This window comes from Periplaneta americana, chromosome 6 (genome assembly GCF_040183065.1).
Source record: "Periplaneta americana isolate PAMFEO1 chromosome 6, P.americana_PAMFEO1_priV1, whole genome shotgun sequence".
In the NCBI taxonomy this organism is placed as follows: Eukaryota; Metazoa; Arthropoda; class Insecta; order Blattodea; family Blattidae; genus Periplaneta; species Periplaneta americana.
Genome location: NC_091122.1, coordinates 52,796,307 through 52,816,360, shown reverse-complemented (window position 1 = coordinate 52,816,360; position 20,054 = coordinate 52,796,307). Strand labels below are relative to the sequence as shown.

The following is a 20,054-nucleotide window of genomic DNA, read 5'->3' as shown; positions in this document are numbered from 1 at the left end:
CAAACGGCATCCTTAATGTTACATGCATCACGAATGCAGTAACTTTAGTGGAGTTGTAGAGTTTACTTAATTTTTGCAAATATTTAAAACAATAATTAACAGTGCAATTTAGGTGAAATTGCAGTGGTAAGTTTCCAATTTATAATTATTACTATACTGAACGTCTCTAAAAATAATATGTTAAAAGCCTAAAGCAGTAAAATCAATATGTCACTTAAGCAGTAAAAAGAGGGAAATTGTTATGTGTGTTAGGTTGGGAATACTGAAAGTGGAATTTTAGACTTACAGCGGATTGGTTTTGTGCGGAAACCAAGCAAATACGCACGATCTCGCACAAAAATATTTAAGATGTTACAATACAGTTCGCTTCTGCTTCGCACAAATATTGCAAACTGCTTTCACATCCGAAAATAATCACATTGCTTTCGAGATCATTCAGTAGCACAAAATCTTCGTTAGTAGAGGACATTGGTTGCAATTCAGTTACAGCTTCGTGAACTTCAAGTAAGGTTGTTGGTAGTTTCGTCATATGGTGACGTCGTTTTCTGTAGATTGCTTCTCGTACCCCTAGTTTAACGTCAGTGAAATGCAATACATTAGCACAAGGCTCTGGATTCTCATTGAATGTTGTAGATATTATGATGCCTGGTTTTTCACTTAAGTCACAAGTCGCTTTCCTTTTACACGACGCACATATTTTTTTGCTGTACGAGATCTCTTTCAATACTTTGGTGATTACGGCCGCCTACAATTTTCGTTTCACTGTTTAAGATTATTTTTTTGGCAAAACAATTCTTCACTGTACAACGCCAACGTATACGTCCATCTATATGTGTACGCCTTGCGAAAATTAAAACCATTTCTTACAAGTAGTCCTGTCCTCTATTGCTGCACCTTTGGACTACCTCCATGACAACCTTCACTAGTCACTAGTCTCCCTCACAATGTTTATGTCCTCTCACTCAATGGTACTACTAAAATAAAACACGCCACCTGGGTATCGTGCACTAGTAGATTTCGTGCGCTACCAACTTAAGAAAAATGAAAATTCTTACCCAAACCTGTTGTTGGCGCAAACCCATTACCCTTAAATATGACCGTACTTTGCAATTGTAAATAAACAATAAATCTGGCGCAAACGCATTGCACCCACCACAGCAAAGGAATAATCTTGCTCAGGGTAGGGACCAATGGCGGGCTTATGTGAGGGCGGCAATGAACCTCCGGGTTCCTTAAATGCCAGTAAATAAGTAAGTAAGTATACCATGAATATGTTGGGCATTATTAGAGAAAAAGATGCGTTTTTATATTATTTTCTTTTTCGAAGAAGTATTTCTTTGTTTTGTATTGAATTTTAAATGTGTTGACATTTTTAATCCCAGATGAGATATTTAAAATTAAAGAAAATAATTTCAATGTGTAAACCAGGCATCGCAAAATTGTTTCGTCAAACAAAGTTTTAATTCTGACGTAAGTTCTACATGACAGCACCCCTCTCCGTGCTCAACCCATTCCTCTATCATTCCTCCATACCAAACTACTTTTTTCGTCAATAATTGCAAACAAATCTTGAAAAGCTAACAAATTAAATTTTGAAAGGGTACTAAAGTATACTCTATGCAGATACACATTAATTTATTTGTCACATAAATGCATCCAGTGTCCAGTCAGGTGATGCAACTTTTGGAACTGAACGGAGCTAAATTCAACAGTAAGTTCATTCCTAGATCATATATGTAACAGATAACTCATCGCTATGTTAAAATCGGCAGCACTTTGAAGAGAACAACCGCCAGCATCGCCACCCGTCCGCCGTAAACGAACACGAGATGGCAGTACAGTCTCTAATGTAATTCAAATGGGAATTATGACGTGACTCCTTATGTAAGAAATACTTGGCAGCGTAGTAAACCTGACAAAAGTTGTTAACGTCAAAGCCTATAAGGCCGACCTATCTGTTACATATATGATCTAGGGTTCCTTTCTTCAGCTTTAAAGAAAAGGTTGTAATTTACTCCCCTACACAGTTGTAGGTAGTTCCTTTCATTACCAATCGATAGTGCTATCTTTAAAATATAATAAAACATGTATAACTCACTTTACCAACAACAAAAAAGTCACTTAATGCCTTTTAATTCTTATCGATTCAGATATATTTCGGTTTAGATATTGCGCACAGTGTGTTCCACCTACCTAAACGTCGTCTTCGTATCTTAAACTTGTGTTCATTTACATCTTAATGCTATGCACAGCTTACACTGTCGGTTACATTGTAAGGTTGATACGAAGGTAACTTGGTGTCCATGGTATAATAGCAAATGTTCTATCTCTGCAGTCAAAGACACGTTTCGAAAACAGTTCATTTGCCGATATCAGTAACATTGGCAGATTCATAGATAATGGACTGATTTAGCTGTTGAAAAGTCTTTTCAAGTTGCCATTCCCAGTCGATTTCTGGTGAGGATGAATAGACAGTGGAAAACCGTAACTCGGCACGATTTTCGTACTTTCAATGCTGCCAACTCTCTCGCTCGTGAAAGATACCAAAATGTCTGCCAAGACATGACAAAACACAAACCTTCAGAGATGTCGTCGCTATTGTTGCACATTTCAAGGGGTAAAGTAGGGAGCTGGGAAGATGGCTTCAAAACCGATGAAATACAAGTCTCTGAAGGAATGCCTTCCAACCTAAATAGAATACTGGAAGGAAGAAAAAGGGAGGGTAGAAGAAGGGGGGGGGATGTTTGCTTTATTTAACAGGGAATGGCTGAACCGATGCCAAAAGTGAAGTTGGAAAATTCGCTACATTTGCAACGATCGACGTTTATTGATTAAGCCCACAGTTTCGTGAACTGATTGAGTTCAAAAGGAATCATTAGAGTTCAGTGGTCACAGGTAATTAAATGAGAGACGATTCGAATTCCACACTAAAACGAACAAAAGAAATAATACAAATAAGAGAATATGGGCTAACACCAAATGTCTGGTTTACACGACACGAAAAAATCTGTGACTTCAAAATTAGAAATTAGTAGGGGATCGGATGTTGATGAAAAGTCATCTTATTTTTCACATTAGGACGATGCCTATTAATATACAAATCTTTTCTATGTTAGTATTAACGTAAAAAAATAATTTCTTATATTAAATTTTGACATTTTTGAACTAATAGATCATGTTTATATTTTTTGTCATTTTTAATACTTTGAAGAACTTTTACATTATTTGGAATGCATTTTACTTTCTTCTTTACCGATAGGTCTGTTAAATCATTTTCTAAGCAAATAGGTCAGTAGTAATTACCTACTGAATAAGTGAATAACAGTGAAGTTTGAGTTTCATCGTTTGGAACAGACTCTAAAGTCCATCCCTCATTCCACTAAAGGTCTCATTTCACACAACGGAAGTAATATAAAATGCTTGATAACAGCTTAGTTTAAGTGAGAGCTTCGACCGCTACTGTTCTTTTGTCGTACGAGTGTCTTCAGAATTTTTGTTTGGAAGGGGGGGGGGACTTTCACCATGTCCTGGACAGGATGTTGTGTCTTGAATATGGTTCGGAAGGGATGTCTACTGCAGTAGACAATATTTTTTGGTATTTTTTAACACAAAGATTCCAAGAATGCACGCTGCGCCTGGGTCTATTAATAGTAGTAATAGTATTAGTATTAGTGATGTCAAAAGCACCGGTAATGACTGCGGCAGCGTTGTTGGTAATGAAGACAATATCAGTTACTGAGAGATATGTTGCTAGTAGTGGAAGCTGTAGTGAAAATGGTTTCCTTGCTGACAGTAGCACTGGTGGTAATTGGAGTAATGGTCGCGATATTGGTGGTGTTGGTGGTGGTGGTAGTGTGTTGATAGCAGTAGCATAATGGGTTTCACGTAAGATTATTTCCTAAGAAGATAATACGGCCATCTTTTTAATGTCGCCAACTGTTAAACCAAAGTACGTAAAATTGCAAGGTTACAGAAAAAATATCAATAATAATATACAGAGTGAACAGTAAGTAGTGTCGTTAATTTCAGGGTGTTATTCTTCGAGATATTTCAAACAAAATAGTTTAGTAGAATTTTGCTCGTTTTTTGCTTCTTTTTCGAGATAAAAATTATTTTATATGAAACATTTAATAGCGTGTTTTGGGAAAGTCACTGATTGGGGGGCAAAAAATAATTGTGATTTCCCGGTATCTGATCGGGTCAAAAACCTCGATAGAACTGATATTTTACTCTTGCGATAAATTTCGGTGAAGTCCGGAGGACCTAATTAGTCAAATCCACTCTCCTCACCTCCACGCTGGGCCCCCTGGGATCTTTTAAGATGTGAAAGAGAGAGTAGTGTGCGGAAAGCAATGGGAAGCTACTGCATTTATCTTTTTCCCAAGAAAAACTGAAAACATATGCGGAGTCTAAGAGGAAGGCAGAAAATAGGAAAGATAGGAGAATGCTGGGTTTGCAATGAAACACCTGCCCTGGGGCAAAACAGTTATTTATGTAGGCTATTGATTCAATTCCCAATATGTTCAATCAAGTTAAGAGAGAGGTGTATTATGATAATAAATGATTGAAAGAATTTTAGTTTTGTTCTTTAAATATGGAGAAATTTGATCCGAACAAATGTAACATTTTAAAATTCTGCTTCAGGACGAAAAATTTAGTATATCACCGTCACTTCGTAGCAACGCCATATTGTATTTTTGGTCCAGGGAAATTACATTTCTGAAGTTATTCCATCTCTCAGGAAAGAAAAGAAAAACGGACGGAAATGAGAAACATTGAGTAATGGACGTTGAAGCTCTCCAATAACGTAAGTGTTACTTGCGGCTAACAAGACGGGTCCTTCGAGATAAATAGGATGGACTGCGCGCTGCCGCGCTCCCTTGAGGAAATCTTCAACTGCACCTGCCTCCGCCTTCTACAAATTCCTCCCGGTTTTACAAAGTTTCCAGAACACATTCTGATCTCCCCTCTGGGAAAGCAAAGCTTCTATTTTCTCTTTCTAGCTGGATGTTTTTCTCTGTTTGATTCAACAGCCCCAATGTATCATGATTACTCCAACTTGCTGTGTATGTTACATGTTAACACGCAATACAGCAGCGATTGTCATACTACGTACATGACACGAACCTGAAAGTCATGACGACTGATGATTTTCATATTCTTTGTTTTCGTTTGAAAGGGGTGAAACACACTTCATATACATTATCTACCAAAAAGTAATTGGGCACTGTTTTTGTCCCTTTAGAACCTCGTGGTACCACCTCTTGTTGCTATAACAGCAGCCACCCTGTCAGGCATGCTGTCTAGTAGTTTGTGTAGGATATCCACTGGAATGCGTCGCCATTCCTCTTGCAACATGGCACTCAGTTGGACAATGGAAGTTGGCTCCATACTTCGGTGGCTACTATGCAGTGGTATGCAGACAATAATGTTCACCGGTTGGACTGGCCTGCACAGAGTCCTAATCTCAATCCCATTGAGCACCTTTGGGCCGAATTAGGCCGGGGATTGAGGTCTCGGGGGAATGTGGCCAACTGTTTGGAATCACTGGGATAACCAAGAAAATGAAGGAGCACTCTTAGAAACACGATGTGAACACTATGATAGCTATAAACTCATCTGCACCGTCTCAAATTGTGTCCATTCTTATAACATGTTTGAAATATCTCAAAGAATAACTCCCTGAAATTAATGACATTATCTTCGGTTAACTCTGCATATAGCTCCAGGAGCTACCTTCTTTCTTGCAATGAAACGATTGGGAGCTTAGTTCCAATTTCCACTCTAACTTACTATCAAATTCTCGGAACCACGCCGTTCTTGTACTAAAAGATCACGGATTTTTTAACGTACAAAACAAGCATAATATTAATTTGAACCAAAAAAGTGGAACCACCCCAGTTTTGCAAGGAGTCGTTATATAATGGTGTACCTTAACTTATCATTCGCTAAATATTCCTTAGAATGTGGCTGAGATCCTGAACTGTTAGGCAGTTCTCATTTTGAAAAGTACATGTGCCCTAGAAGTTCCTAAAGGATTCATAAAGGTTCTTATAACGGACAAATTTACTTCCCTCTCGAACAGACGTCTCCAAAAGCGTACTCGCGAGTAAGCCCCTGAACGGAACTGAAGCCAGTAAGTAATGAGCCCGCTCCGCCTCACCCATCCCCACCTGTATTGTACTCAATGTTTACGCGCAAACGCAGAGCAGTGGCGGACTGCCATTATCATTGTGTTGGTCGGCGTGTTCGACCGTTTCACAATGTTTTCTAATCATGGACGTAGTACATTCAAGGACGAATGGGAAGATTATTTTTTTTTTGTGTTAGTGGGGGAGAATGAATTATTCCATTTTCAAAGTTTGCATTCGCTCACGAATATTCCCCAGTCAAAAGTAGATGCATATTGCCAAAACATGGAAAGTCTCAAAACAGATTTCAAAGAAAGACAATTTGGAGACTTCAGAAACATTGAAAAAGATTTTTCCTTGTTCGCGAATCCGTTTACAATGAACATTGCAGTCGTGATACCTGAAATAAATTTGGAGCTGTAACAATTCAAAGTGATATATTGTTCAAAGCCAAGTGTAAAGATTTTGTTGGTGTTGACATATTTAGAAATATTGATGCATGTAAATAGCCGTGTTTAAGGTCCTTTGCTTTGAGAATCTCAGCTATGTTTGGTTCCACATATACTTGTGAACAGTTTTTTTTAGAAAGTAACCAATATAAAATCGTGTAAAAGATCTCATATGACAGGTGAAAGTCGTCTTGCGTAGTTAATATTGGCTGCTATGAAACCAATCCTAATCTTGAGAGCTTGGTAACGTAAATGTTGTTTATTAACAAAGGATGCTTCATAGTGTGTCAAGATAATGTACAAACTTATGCTATTTCGTATTCTTTTCATGTTATTATTTGTAAACATAAGCAGACTGTAGCCGCAATCCCCCACTGATCGCTTCCATCTGTTGAGGTACGAGTCTCTTCCCCTTCTCTAGCCTTACAGCACACTGTGTTCGGTGGGCAGCATCCAGAGACGAAAGACGATACGCTTTTTGGAGACCTCTGCTCTCGAAGGAAGCCATGCTGAAAATTTATCTCTCTTTAAAATAAACCTATATCGCCTAGGTCTAAATCCGCTAATTTCCGACCCAACGGCCATCACGAAACCATACAGTATGACATACGAGTGTGCTAATGTTGTATTTCCATACACGACATGCAAAAGCACTCACACTGATACACATAAGCAATTGTCAATATTCTAGCAGCGACATCATCTCCGATCATAACGTGAATAGTTAATTCTCTGCTTAAGCAGCTTTATCACACACAGCCTGACCAGACATGAGCGTGATCTATTCCCGTTGTTCGCTCTTGTGTGTCTGCTGCATTAAAGAGGATAGTGGAATTCTTAAAAACTTGTCGTAAACGCCGTTTGGTACTGGGATAACATATTCTACCAGTTAAATACTGTTCTCCAACCAGGAGATCAACCGTAAAAGGAATGTGCATCATCTATTGGAGCGAAGTAGATAGATAATATTACCGTTATAAGGGCAGTTTAAAAATCATGCGCTCTCCTGCATATCTTATTTCCTGTATGGAGGGATTAAAAGACCAAGAGATTAACAGTGACCTAATTTTGTAACTAGGGTAGTATAAATATGTGTGTATCAATGTTATCGTTTGTGCTGTGAGAGCTAGCCATTAGAGATACGAGTACCCACGTGTGTGACCTTGTGACATCAACATTCATTCACAGCATTACCCCGCTGCGTCTCATTCCCCAGAGACTTTCTCGTGGTTGGAGTACAGTATGTTCATGATAAACTGGTAATAATTTCATGCAATTTGAAACAAAATAATAATAAATGTTTAAACAAAAATCTAAAAGAAAAATGTAAAATTTTAAGAAAAATCTCGAACTTTCAATATAATAATAATAATAATAATAATAATAATAATAATAATAATAATAATAATAATAATAATAATATATTTAGTAGGCTATTTTACGACTCTTTATCAACATCTTAGGCTATTTAGCGTCTGAATGATATGAACGTGATAATGCCGGTGAAATGAGTCCGGAGTGCAGCATCGATAGTTACTCAGCATTTGCTCATATTGGGTTGAGGGAAAACCCCAGAAAAAACCTCAAGCAGGTAACTTGTCCCGAACCTGGGCCACATGGTTTCGCGGCCGGACGCGCTAACCGTTACTCCAAAGGTGTGGACTAATAATAATAATAATAATAATAATAATAATAATAATAATAATAATAATAATATATTATTATTATTATACTTTATTTCTAGAACAAAGATACATATTTTTTCATAAATTACAGGGTTGTTTCCGATCTATGATAACGAATGTGAATGTGGATACGTTTTTCAGCGTTGTGCTCCTGCAATTTACGAGTTCGCTGCAAAAGGGAGCTATATCACATTAACCATAACGTGAGAAAAATAAGTCTGTTACGAAAAGGATCGTATTCTAGAATTAGAGTGCTCTGGCATTGGTTCGAGCACTGCCACATGTATATAGTTTAGGACAATGAGCAACAGATGGTAGGAAACGCCTAAAAAAAACTTGAAATTTCACTGATCATAACTTTGTGGCATAGCTCCCTCTTGCAGTGGACCCTTCAATTGGTTTGTTTACATTGCACTGCGATTCGTTGATTGGTTAACCACATAAAGCTACAACCTCACCCTGCTTATACCACGGCAGAGTTCCCTAAAGGTGAGTGTTCACTATATCGTATCGCACTCATCGGACGAATCGCACGGATCGGAAAAAGACTATCTTTGCTGTAATTGTTATGTAACCGCGTTCACTACATCGTATCGCACGCATTGGCTTTCGGTAAATCCGTCACGTTTCTCGGATGAGCAACATTTGCGATGCGTGCGATCATGGTCTTCTTTAATAAATCAATTTTAATTGGTCAACTGTTAGTCTACTATTATGTTGTGCTATATTCAACGTCGCGCCCCAAAATGGCAGACGGAAAACTGCAAAGAATTATATAATTTGAGGCATTCCCATTACAGTAATCAAGTCGTTTCTTACATATATATTATGTAACCAATATCTCTTTCGTTTCTTCCTCTTCAATTAAGAAGCATGAAACAATTACAAATTCTTATTGGCTAACACTCATGATTAATAGACGTAACCTCAAAACTCCTCTGTTTTCAGCAATGTCAATATCATACGTCATATGTTTTAAACAGCTGATAGGGAATCCAATGAGACGATGAAGTAAAGCCGTTACGGCGAACGCACTGTACTTAAAATATCCGTTGCGTGCGATTCGTACGAGGAGTGCGATACGATGTAGTGAACGTTTACCTGTACAAGTACCCATGCACCTGCATTGTTAGCTACGCTCACTCCCTCTTTCAACAATAAATACTCTATGCATACCTAACCGTGTAGTCTCTGTTGGTAAATTCTTATCTTTAGTGACATCTAATCGTTAGGGACCTTCCTGAATCACTTTTGCAATAGTTGCGGGGCTAGCCGCCGAACGAAATTTCTCACTTAAATCATCCCTACCTCCTGATGCCTAATGTCAGAGTGCTGCATTGGAGTTAAATCGCTCGCCTGAACTCGGTCGAGTGTCGCACCCTCGAATGAGATACGAATGGTCGTGATACGCTCGTAATAAATAGAAGCACAGTACAAGGTCATCTCACCGACATGTCTTATCTTGTATGGAAGGCGACAGATAAGATACACATGTGTTTTGCTCACACGGTAAAAATAAGGTTTATTTTCTGCATTTATGACAAACGTTTAATGGAACAGTCAATGGAACGTACCAAAACTGGAACATGAAGTTATATATAAAATGGTATGAAAAACATCGATATACAGTTATTATTGCTAATTAATAATTATTCAATATTTGATTTACCACATATAATAATATGATAGGTCAATACATAGTGTTCCGCCTATATACTGCGACAATGTGGAAACGTTTTACAAAATATTATTCATATAGCAGTAGATTAATAACAATATTAGTACAGAGATAACGTCACACAAAATATAATAAAACGAATAATCATGCTGCACAACTGTTACAGACGCAAAGATTGATACACTAATTATTAGAGATTATTATTATTATTATTATTATTATTATTATTATTATTATTATTATTATTATTATTACTAGAAAACTTGATACAGTTCTTGCATTATCGTGATTGTGTTCTCCGTTTATAATAATTACGTTTACATCCAATAACATCTATCAGATATGGCAAAAACAAAATCACTCCTGTGTGGGGGAGAAAAAAAAACATTTACCTACAACATTTATATTACATTTTAAAGCAAGTTTTGTAGTTGTACTATGGAGAGGTTAGTTAAACACTGCAAAGTTTTGAAATGATAAACATCTATGATGTTACTACACAGTTCATCACTGTAACAAGAACGAATGTCTAACGCTCGGCTTATACCGTTCGAGGATTTATTGCTCGTGACAATTTTACCCATCATGCATGTGCGCTACCTATCGGATTATGCTATGAACTACTTGGCGCTCGAGCGAAAACGTCCGATGCAGACCTCTGCCTAATGTATTCAAGATCTATCCAAATAACCTGCATACAAAAAAACTTTCGTCCACCTCTTCCATACACTCATACACACAAATGTATGCTTTTTCCCACTGCTGATGTTCTCCTTTAATATATTCGTGCTGCAGGTGTGAACGACGCTTTTAGCACAATGAGTCGCAATTCTGTGGCTTTTAAAATAATCCCGTACATATTTAACGCGACACAGCTTCCTTGGTTGACAATCCGCACATACAGCTGCGGGAACAGCTTTTCTCTCACACTGTTGGCCACAGTGGAGGCCGTATCGATTCCCGCGAGTCGAAATTAGCACACTCACTTGCACCAGAAGACTACTTTCAAAGTCCCATTTTTTAACTCAGACATTTCGCGTAAATTGGTGCAGCTTACGGGTGTTTACAAAACTAATGAGATTAACTCTTTGACCGTAGCTTAGTCGGTTAGACGTCGGCCTCTCACTGAAGGGTAAGGTTTAGTCTCAAATTTATCCTACAATTTTCGAATATTCGTAGTGCAACCGCCACGGTGGATCAGTGTCAGCGGGCCGGGCTTATAAGCCAGGGAGCCCAGGTTCACATCCTGATCCACCCTGAATTTATGTCTTATGTTGGACAAGCCAGTAGTCCAGGTAACACAGGGGTTTTATTCGGGTACTCCGATTCCCCGTGACATCCCAAAACTCCTCCACCATAATCATCATCATTATTCATTATGAGTGTAATTTAGCCTACAGGGCTGTTTCCGATCTCTGATAATGAATTTGAATCACATTATGTGCGTCAGGAATCACACGACAGCTAAACTGTAGCGAGAGGTGACAGACCAGTCGTGAGTGAGCTCATAGTTAAGAGTGCACGGCGACACACACCAGAAATTCCCAAGAAAATCGAGTCTTTTTGGGAGGGATACATTACGACCGTTTCCAATGCCAAGTACAATTAAGTGAAAATAAAAGAAGCCTGCAATAAACGAGGTTTTGTTATTTCCAAGAAAGGTATCTTCTGTGTACTTAATAAGATTAATCAAATATTGTAAGTTCTTACAGTCAATTATTTAACAATATTACATACATTGAACCTTTATCTTATTACATGAAGTAGTATTTAAAAGTTATTACAAACGTTTTCATCAATAATTTGGCATCTCCAGGTCACATTAAAAGAACATAGTAACATAAAATGAACACTTAAGATATTCCAGTTGAACACAATCGTTAAAAATTAAAAACTGGTATAATAGGCAATCTGAGCAATATGCCATTAAAATACATGTACCAGGAAGATGATACCATGAAATCGTGGGATAGGCTGATAACGCTGTAAAAACTGATAAGTGTACACAACGAAGAAAGAAGACATAATAATCTTCAAGTTTATGCGGGTGTGACCTGAAGATGTCAAATTATTGGTGAAAACGTTTGTCATAACTTTTAAATACTACTTCATGTAATAACATAAAGGTTCAATGTATGTAGACCTAATATTATTAAGTAATTGACTGTAAGAACTTACACTATTTGATTGATATTATACTTATCGGACCCAACATGCCTTTATAATTGCTTAATAGGATTGGCAAAGCTCGAATGGAATTAATTTGTATCATGTCGTGGGGTGCGGCGACTTGTAACGGGAGGTGGATTTGCTTGGTTTTTCCACTCTGGAATTAATCCCAACCGAGCTTTTTCAGTCTTATTAATACACAAAATGCCTTTCTTTGAAATTATGAAACCACGTGTTTTCCAGGCTCCTATGATTTTCACGTAACTGTACTTGGCATCGGAAAGGGTTGTTATGTACCCCTCCCAAAAAGGCTCGATTTTCTTGGGCATTGCTACTGTGATACACAGTGCACTCTGATTATGAAATCACTCAATACTGGTCTGGCACTTCTCGCCGCAATTCAGCTGTTGGTATGATTCCTGACGCACATGACCTCATTCAAATTCGTTATCAGAGATCGGAAACAACCCTGTAGACCCAACGCCTGCAGTGCACTCTGGATAGTCTCTGACAAACTAATGGTCTCGGCTACAACTAATTCAATGGGTGAAGTCCTACTTGCTCGAAATTTATTAATACTTCATGTCTGATTAAGGCCGAGTTGAATGGCAACAGAAGCAGTGAATCAATTGAACTACTTCACGATGGTCTATACTGGCAAAGAATAATCGCTTTTAGTACAATATGACCAGGGCCGGGTATTTATGGAGACCGCGAAAATCACGACATATTAGATATACAACAGATTTTCACTAAGCTTTATAAATTAAGTGATTCTTATTAATAATACGCGTATAAACAATCGCGACAAATCGCGAAATTAGAGTTCTAATAGCGAAATATGAACACATTCGAGAATTATTACTATTACGTCGTTTTATAGCGAATTTTATATTCTGAGTTCCTTTTCTTTTTTTTTTCGGATTTTTTCTTTCACTTGAATTTGTTACATATCCAAGTAGGCTACATTACATGGTATTTCAGATGTTCTGATTACATTAGTGAACTCAAAAGACTAATTCAACATTTCACTAATAATTTGAAAGTGTTAATTTGAGAGCTGCAAGTTTTTTTGTTTTTAATGAATATGTGTTAAATACAGTCTCAATCCAACAAATATTGTCTATTGGCCATATTACACCTTTACCAGAATCCAACGAACCTTTAATGTTAATTATTTGGAAAGTATATTCATACTAAGTTAATACTCCAATTCCAAAATAATTTTATTTTCCAAAATTTCCATTAATCTCCGCCAAATCAATCTCCAACAATCTCCGCCGACACCAATATTAAAAAACACAAATGATAAAATTAATCTCCATAAATACCTGCCCCTGAATATGACAATTCAAAATGAATATCAGCATTTCGGAGAATAATTCTGGTAGCTTCAAATTTAAAATCGTTTAGTTTGCATCAAATGAAGATGAACTGGATGCAGTTATGTAACAACAGAATAACTAGCAATTTTGTAAAAATGAGATTTTGATGTCATCTGCAGACAAATAGCTGAATCTATCTTTTAAAATAGGAGGAGGGTAGAACGCTTCAGACCGTCCAACTCGTGGCACGAGCCTTCTGCCATTGTTTGAATAGCAATTAGGCCTATACTTCTCTTCTCCTTTGCCGGCAATGTTTACATCTCCTGTCAGGCTTTATGGAACGGAGTATAGATGTATGCCGTATAACGCGAGGAGCAAACATGAGGGATTGTAACATAGGAGATAAAAACTTGGAGAGTATAACTGTATAACTTGAGGCTTTCCCGGCGTTTGATGTTGAATAACTCTTCTCGTGTTCTCAGCCAGGTGAGTTGGATGTTTGCTTCCAAGCTCCCGACGGTTAGCTCTGCCATCTTCTTCAGGGAATATACAAGATGGCAGAGCTAGCCATCGAAAGCTTGGAAGTAAGCATCCAACTCACCTGGCTGTGAATTGGAGAGTTCTGTTTACTTTCGGAGCAAACTGTATATTTTTATATTTATTAGTTGGATTATTTCGTGCAGTTTCAATAAGGAATAATAATAATAATAATAATAATAATAATAATAATAATATATATATATATATGTTTCACTGTGTATTTTTCTCTCTTTTTTCATATCTTACATTTATTTTATTTTTATTATTTTTGTGAAATTTGGTTTGAAGTTAGATTAGTTGTAATTGTGATAATTAATAATAACGATAGTAATAATAATGATAACTGTTGTTTTATTTTTATTATTAGTAGGTATTATTTTCCTTTTGAAGATTCAAACTGTGCATAGTTATAGCGCGAATGGCCGTACAGGCTCGTGCAAAGGATCTTGTGTACATGAGTTTGTATAATTTATTATGCATCAATAAATGCATCCGTCCGTCCGTCCATCCGTCCACCCACCCACCCACCCACCCACCCACCCACCCACCCACCCACCCACCCACCCACCCACCCACCCACCCACCCACCCATCCATCTATCCATCCATCCATCTATCTATCTATCTATCTATCTATCTATCTATCTATCTATCTATCTATCTATCTATCTATCTATCTATCTATCTATCTATCTATCTATCTATCTATCTATCTATCTATCTATCTATCTATATTTTTAAACGTTCAGAAACGAAAGTTATACCGATATCCATTATGAATAGTCCTATACAATGATATCTATATTTCTCACACCATCATTGTTACCCGGTGTCATCGTTGTTGAATGCTCCGTGTAATTCTAAAGAGGCGTTAAGTACTCGTAAGTATAATTACAGTGACGTAGTGGTATTTACCGACAATCTCTGCCTGCCAACATCCCTGTTTTCTTTTCTCAATATAAACGATTTCAGTGCCGACCTCGTTTGAGTTATGTCCCGCTTGTTTGCTATGTCGTAGGCTTCCTGTTCTTCCGCTTCCCTTCGGATTATGACCGGGTACCAGAATTTCACGCAGGACGGGAATGGTTATATACGACACCGTATTTCATTCGGCAAGGAATTTCATTTCTTATACCTGTAGAGCGGCGAGGGGATGGGCATATCAACAGGTGCTAAGTGAATTTCGAGACAGCAGAGGTTCGGAGAGCGTAGCACATTCATGTCCGAACCTTATCGCGTTGTACGTGTATGGGTGTGGTCATAATACGCTACGATATCGCGGCATGCAATTAGTTCTCTGCGTAGATTCATAATTTCACGAAACTTACAAGGAGAGGTCGTGACCTGAAAACGCGATGTTTTAATGAAACCACTGCGAAGTCCTTATAGCGAGCGCTATGTACGCTACGTAAGCTATGTTCGCTACGCTCGCAAAATATAGTTCTCGTCACAATATTACCACAGTCTGCTATATACAGTCACGAAGCTTGAGTTTTGAGGGTGCTAGAAACAATAGACTGTGACGGTTCTATTTTGCATTGCCTGTAATGAGGCGATATTAACGATCCTAGTGGTGAACAACTATTTAATTTTTGCATATTTACTACGTATTGAGCTTCGCGACTGTATATACTAGACTGTGATATTACACTGGTCGCACTGAGCTGCGTAAGCCATGTTCGCTATTTTAGTTGCGTCGTTGAGCGTTTGAACTTCGAATCCCGGCTTTATTTTCAAAACGTCATCGCCGTATAGGACATGCGCAATAAACCACATGACAGGTTTCTGGCACGCCAGGTGCTTTAAACGCGACCCTACAGTACAATCATCGCTCTTAAGGAAATTTTGTGCGGGTTCTTGAGAGCACGCAGTGCAAGCGTTTTGACATCCCTGGCGTAGGTGAAACAGTTCTGGGTTTAATACAGCGTTTCTCAAACTATGGTCCGTGGACCACCTGTGGTCCTGGAGGTCTGCTCTTGTGGTCCTTCAAAAAAGGACAGAAGAAAAAATAAAATTCAAAGGAAGTGCGTATCACACTATAGATGAAAATCTCAGAGTTTGGAAATGACACATGGCAATCACCTTTCATTTTTTCTTCCAATACTGATATTTTATGAAATGTATTACCTTACCTGTTTACCGACTTCCCACTTTACTCTCAGCAACAAAAGTGGGATTTAAAGCACTATGAACGTGGTGTTTCTCGCCATCTTTTCCCTGCACATCAGCTGATGACATGTGGCTAAGTACATTGGCATATCTTTCAGATGTATTCTCAAAACTAAACGAACTAAATCTCTCTATACAAGGTAATTCTTTGACTGTTCTCAATGCGCATGAGAAAATAAAGGGATTCCAGAGGAAACTTGGTTTGTGAGTCAGATCCGTAAAACAGAGGATTTTTTTCACAATTTCCAACCCTAGAGCCTTTTTTGGTTAAAATGATCTCGTTATTGTTAAAGAATTATGCAATGACATATGTTCGCATCTCGAAACTCTGAGGTCACAATTTGAAACTGATTTTCCAAGTAAATATGACGATTTTTCATGGGTTCGTGATCTCTTTCATTGCGATATTGAAAATAACAAACTTTCATTAAGTGAAAGAGAACAGTTTATTGAACTCTCGAATGACTCCGGACTTAAGGTTTTCATCACTAACTCTAATAAAAACAAAGTACAGAAATCGACTCGATGTACGTTTCGATCTCCGACTTAAGCTTACCAGCTTACATCCAAATATAGAACAACTGTGAAAGAATCGGCAGACATCCATCTCATGTGAGTACCAACATTTTTTATTTTGTTTATTTAATAAGTTAAAGATTTATTAAAAAACAAAAATGAATTCTTTCTATTAACATTATCTTAATCAGACTAATACTAAAATAAAATTAAATGAATTAAATCAATTTTAAATAATTAATTCTGTTTTAAAATATAAATAGGCTATACCTACTGGTATTAAAATATGCTACAAAAATGATAAATTTGCTTTCGAAGGGAACAAGAGTAAGGTAGTCCGCGGAACTGTTGTGACTTAAAAAAGTGGTCCCTACTTCAAAAAAGTTTGAGAAACGCTTGTTTAATATATTAGAAAACAGGCATTTGTGAAGCATGCTTTTGTTTTCTTCCAACAAGATTCTACGATAGCACATACAGCCGACTATTTTATTGATGAACTTAGTAGAGGATAGAATTATCAGTAATAATAGCTTACATTGCGCCCTTAATCCTTCCGAATTAAACCATTGTGACTTTTAACCCAAAAAAAAACTAAGTATACAAATAGAGCCTATAATCCCATATTTAAAAAAAATGGCGTCAGAGAAAACATCGGTTTCATTTCTTAACAACAATTTCAGAATGTGGTGAGACACTTTTTAAACAAGTTAGTCAAATATTTGTAACATGAATAGTTCATAATTCAGGTTTCCTTCCTTAATTTACGTGATTAAATAATGTTTAACTACTTATATCTAATAATACTTTACATTGCCAGTTTTTGGTGTGTGCATTTACAGATGCTACACTGTTTATTACCGACAGCAAGCTCAGTAATAAAATCCTGCGAACGGCTGAGCCGAAAGACGGATGAAGTGTTGCGGCTTCTGCACAATTCATACACCAAGTATTACATTTTCATCTCAAGTCGGTGAACAGTGTTGCTGTTACAAAATCACTTTATAAAATGACGCTGATTCTGCAAGTCCGAGGGAATTAGGAAAGAAATGTTTAAGTCCTATACCAAAACGAATACAGCAACTTTGCAGAAGAGACTCAGAATAACTTCACTGTCGGTCTCATAACTCAAACCTCATAGAGTGAATCGGGGGAGATGACTATCGGGGTAAGATGCTTATTTCTTTGTAGTTTCACATTCTTCCAAGAGAGAACGCCACGCAGTTGTCTTCATGATCACTGAGACAGTTGAATGTATGTAGAGTGGAAGCTAACTCATTTTTCCACGTGTTCTTATTGTGAGAAGAAGAAAAGCAAGAAAACAGCTCATTTTTCTGCTATAAAATAACTGCAAAGGTATGTTAAAATTTTAATACATCCTTGAATTCGTAATAACTGTCAAACCTTTGTAAGAGATATTGTAGTAAAAGTTCTAAAGTTTGTATTGTATTGTTAACAACTAACGACCTTGTTCCACCATCTTAGGTTGTGTCACAGCACTAGGCATCTTACCCCGCTACTTGGGGAAGATGCTTAATTTTTTCGGGATAAGATGGTAACTTGTTGAAAGAGTTTTATTGTTTGTTTTATTGCAGGGAATGCGTAAACATTACGTAAGGTACTCCGATAGAGGTCAGTGGATTGAGGACAATCTTCAACTGCGATGGAACATGTTAGAACAGGGAGTATGAACTGTTTTAGAGCATCGCAAGAATAAGGGATTCTTTACCGTGCCCTTAAACGCCGCCTAAAAAGAATGATGACTAAAAGATGTACTGGATTGAATTCATTGCGTGCAAGAAGTGATTTCACTACTCTTTCACACGGCAAAAAAATCTGTGCAATAACTGTGCTGCTAAGTAGTGATAAAAGAGTGAGAAAGTGTCCATGAGCTTTAGATTAAGTCATTTTTGTTATATACATGTATCAAACCAAGTTCATGTAAAATACATGTATCAGTAAATGTGTTAATTGCACTTTCCATCTTGTCCGACTATCAGGGAAAGAGGTCTAGGGTGCAGGTAAGAAGAAAACTTATATCTATAAACAAGGTAATTAATGCAAATCAAGATTTCAGGTATAACTCCCTGTAAAGTTGATTTGAATAATTTCGAGGGAAAAATTGTTCCGGAGCCGGGTATCGAACCCGGGACCTTTGGTTTAACGTACCAACGCTCTACCACTGAGCTACCCGGGAACCAAAGGTCCCGTGTTCGATACCCGGCTCCGGAACAATTTTTCCCTCGAAATTATTCAAATCAACTTTACAGGGAGTTATACCCTGAAATCTTGATTTGCATAATACACGTCACTGTTCGTTAAGAGAAAACCACAATTTTATTTAAGTCACACGGAGTTAGTGTGCACTCGAAGTTGGTTGCTTGACGGTTGTCAGTCCACTTTGAGGTCTGTGGATATAGAGGGAAAAATTGGATCGGTGTCGGTTAGAGTTCCCGGGTAGCTCAGTGGTAGAGCGTTGGTACGTTAAACCAAAGGTCCCGGGTTCGATACCCGGCTCCGGAACAACTTTTCCCTCGAAATTATTCAAGGTAATTAATGTTTTCTGTTTTTTATCAAAAATGTAGTTTCAAAATACCTTCCAGACTTTGATATTTCAATATGAAATTCAAAACTAAATGAACAATATCTTAAATTTTCAATCAAAGAGAAAGTTAGGCAACTTCCCCCGATACACTCTACTACCTAAATATATAAAGTAGCATGGTTATCGTATAGTTCGTCCGTCTGGTTACCAAGAGTTATAACTACATTAAAATTAGAAGAAAAATATCTTAGCGAGTCAAATTATGATTTCTATAATGTGCGAAGATGTACTTACCCTATGTTCCTTGACCGACGACGAAGCTTCCTAACACTTCACGTTGCTGCATGTGGCTTTACAGAATCCCTGCAATAAAACAGAGAATGCGTTGCAAATATCACATGCTTTCTAAAATGCATTTAAACGTACTTATTCAACATAAATTTTACATAAATACAAAACTGTATTAAGACATAATTAATATCATTATCTCAATCCTTTCTCACTGTTTACAGAATTGTGAACCTACACTTAACATTCACAAGCAGCGGGGTTCCGAGTCTATTTTTAGAATAGGGTTCAAAGCCATCGCTACTTTAAGAACGATTCGACGGTCCATAAAAAAAAAACGAGTATGCTTTCCAAATTCAGGAAATATTAAGTTTTGATTAAACAGTTACAGTCAACTCTGGATATAGTGAAGTCGGTTATAGTGAACACTCGGCTATAGTGAACCTAAACCGTTGGTCCCGACCCGCATACATTAAAAAGTACATTAATATTTCCGTTTATAGTGAACCCTCACTTCGGTTATAATGAACCTCACAAATTGAAGTTACAAGAATTTTTATCTT

The 20,054-nt window shown here is 37.4% G+C and overlaps 1 protein-coding gene across 2 annotated transcripts in view; it reads right to left on the bottom strand.

The window, feature by feature from the left end:
• The window catches only part of trio (trio Rho guanine nucleotide exchange factor), a 2,234,512-nt gene extending 2,214,944 nt beyond the window's left edge, over positions 1-19,568 (bottom strand). The window contains exon 1 of one of the 2 annotated variants that reach the window (XM_069828117.1): positions 19,494-19,568. The gene's annotated coding sequence lies outside the window, so the exon portion shown is untranslated. The remainder of the gene's footprint in view (positions 1-19,493) is intronic. The other variant, XM_069828118.1, reaches the window with a different exon arrangement.
• Between the last annotated feature and the right edge of the window lie 486 nt (positions 19,569-20,054).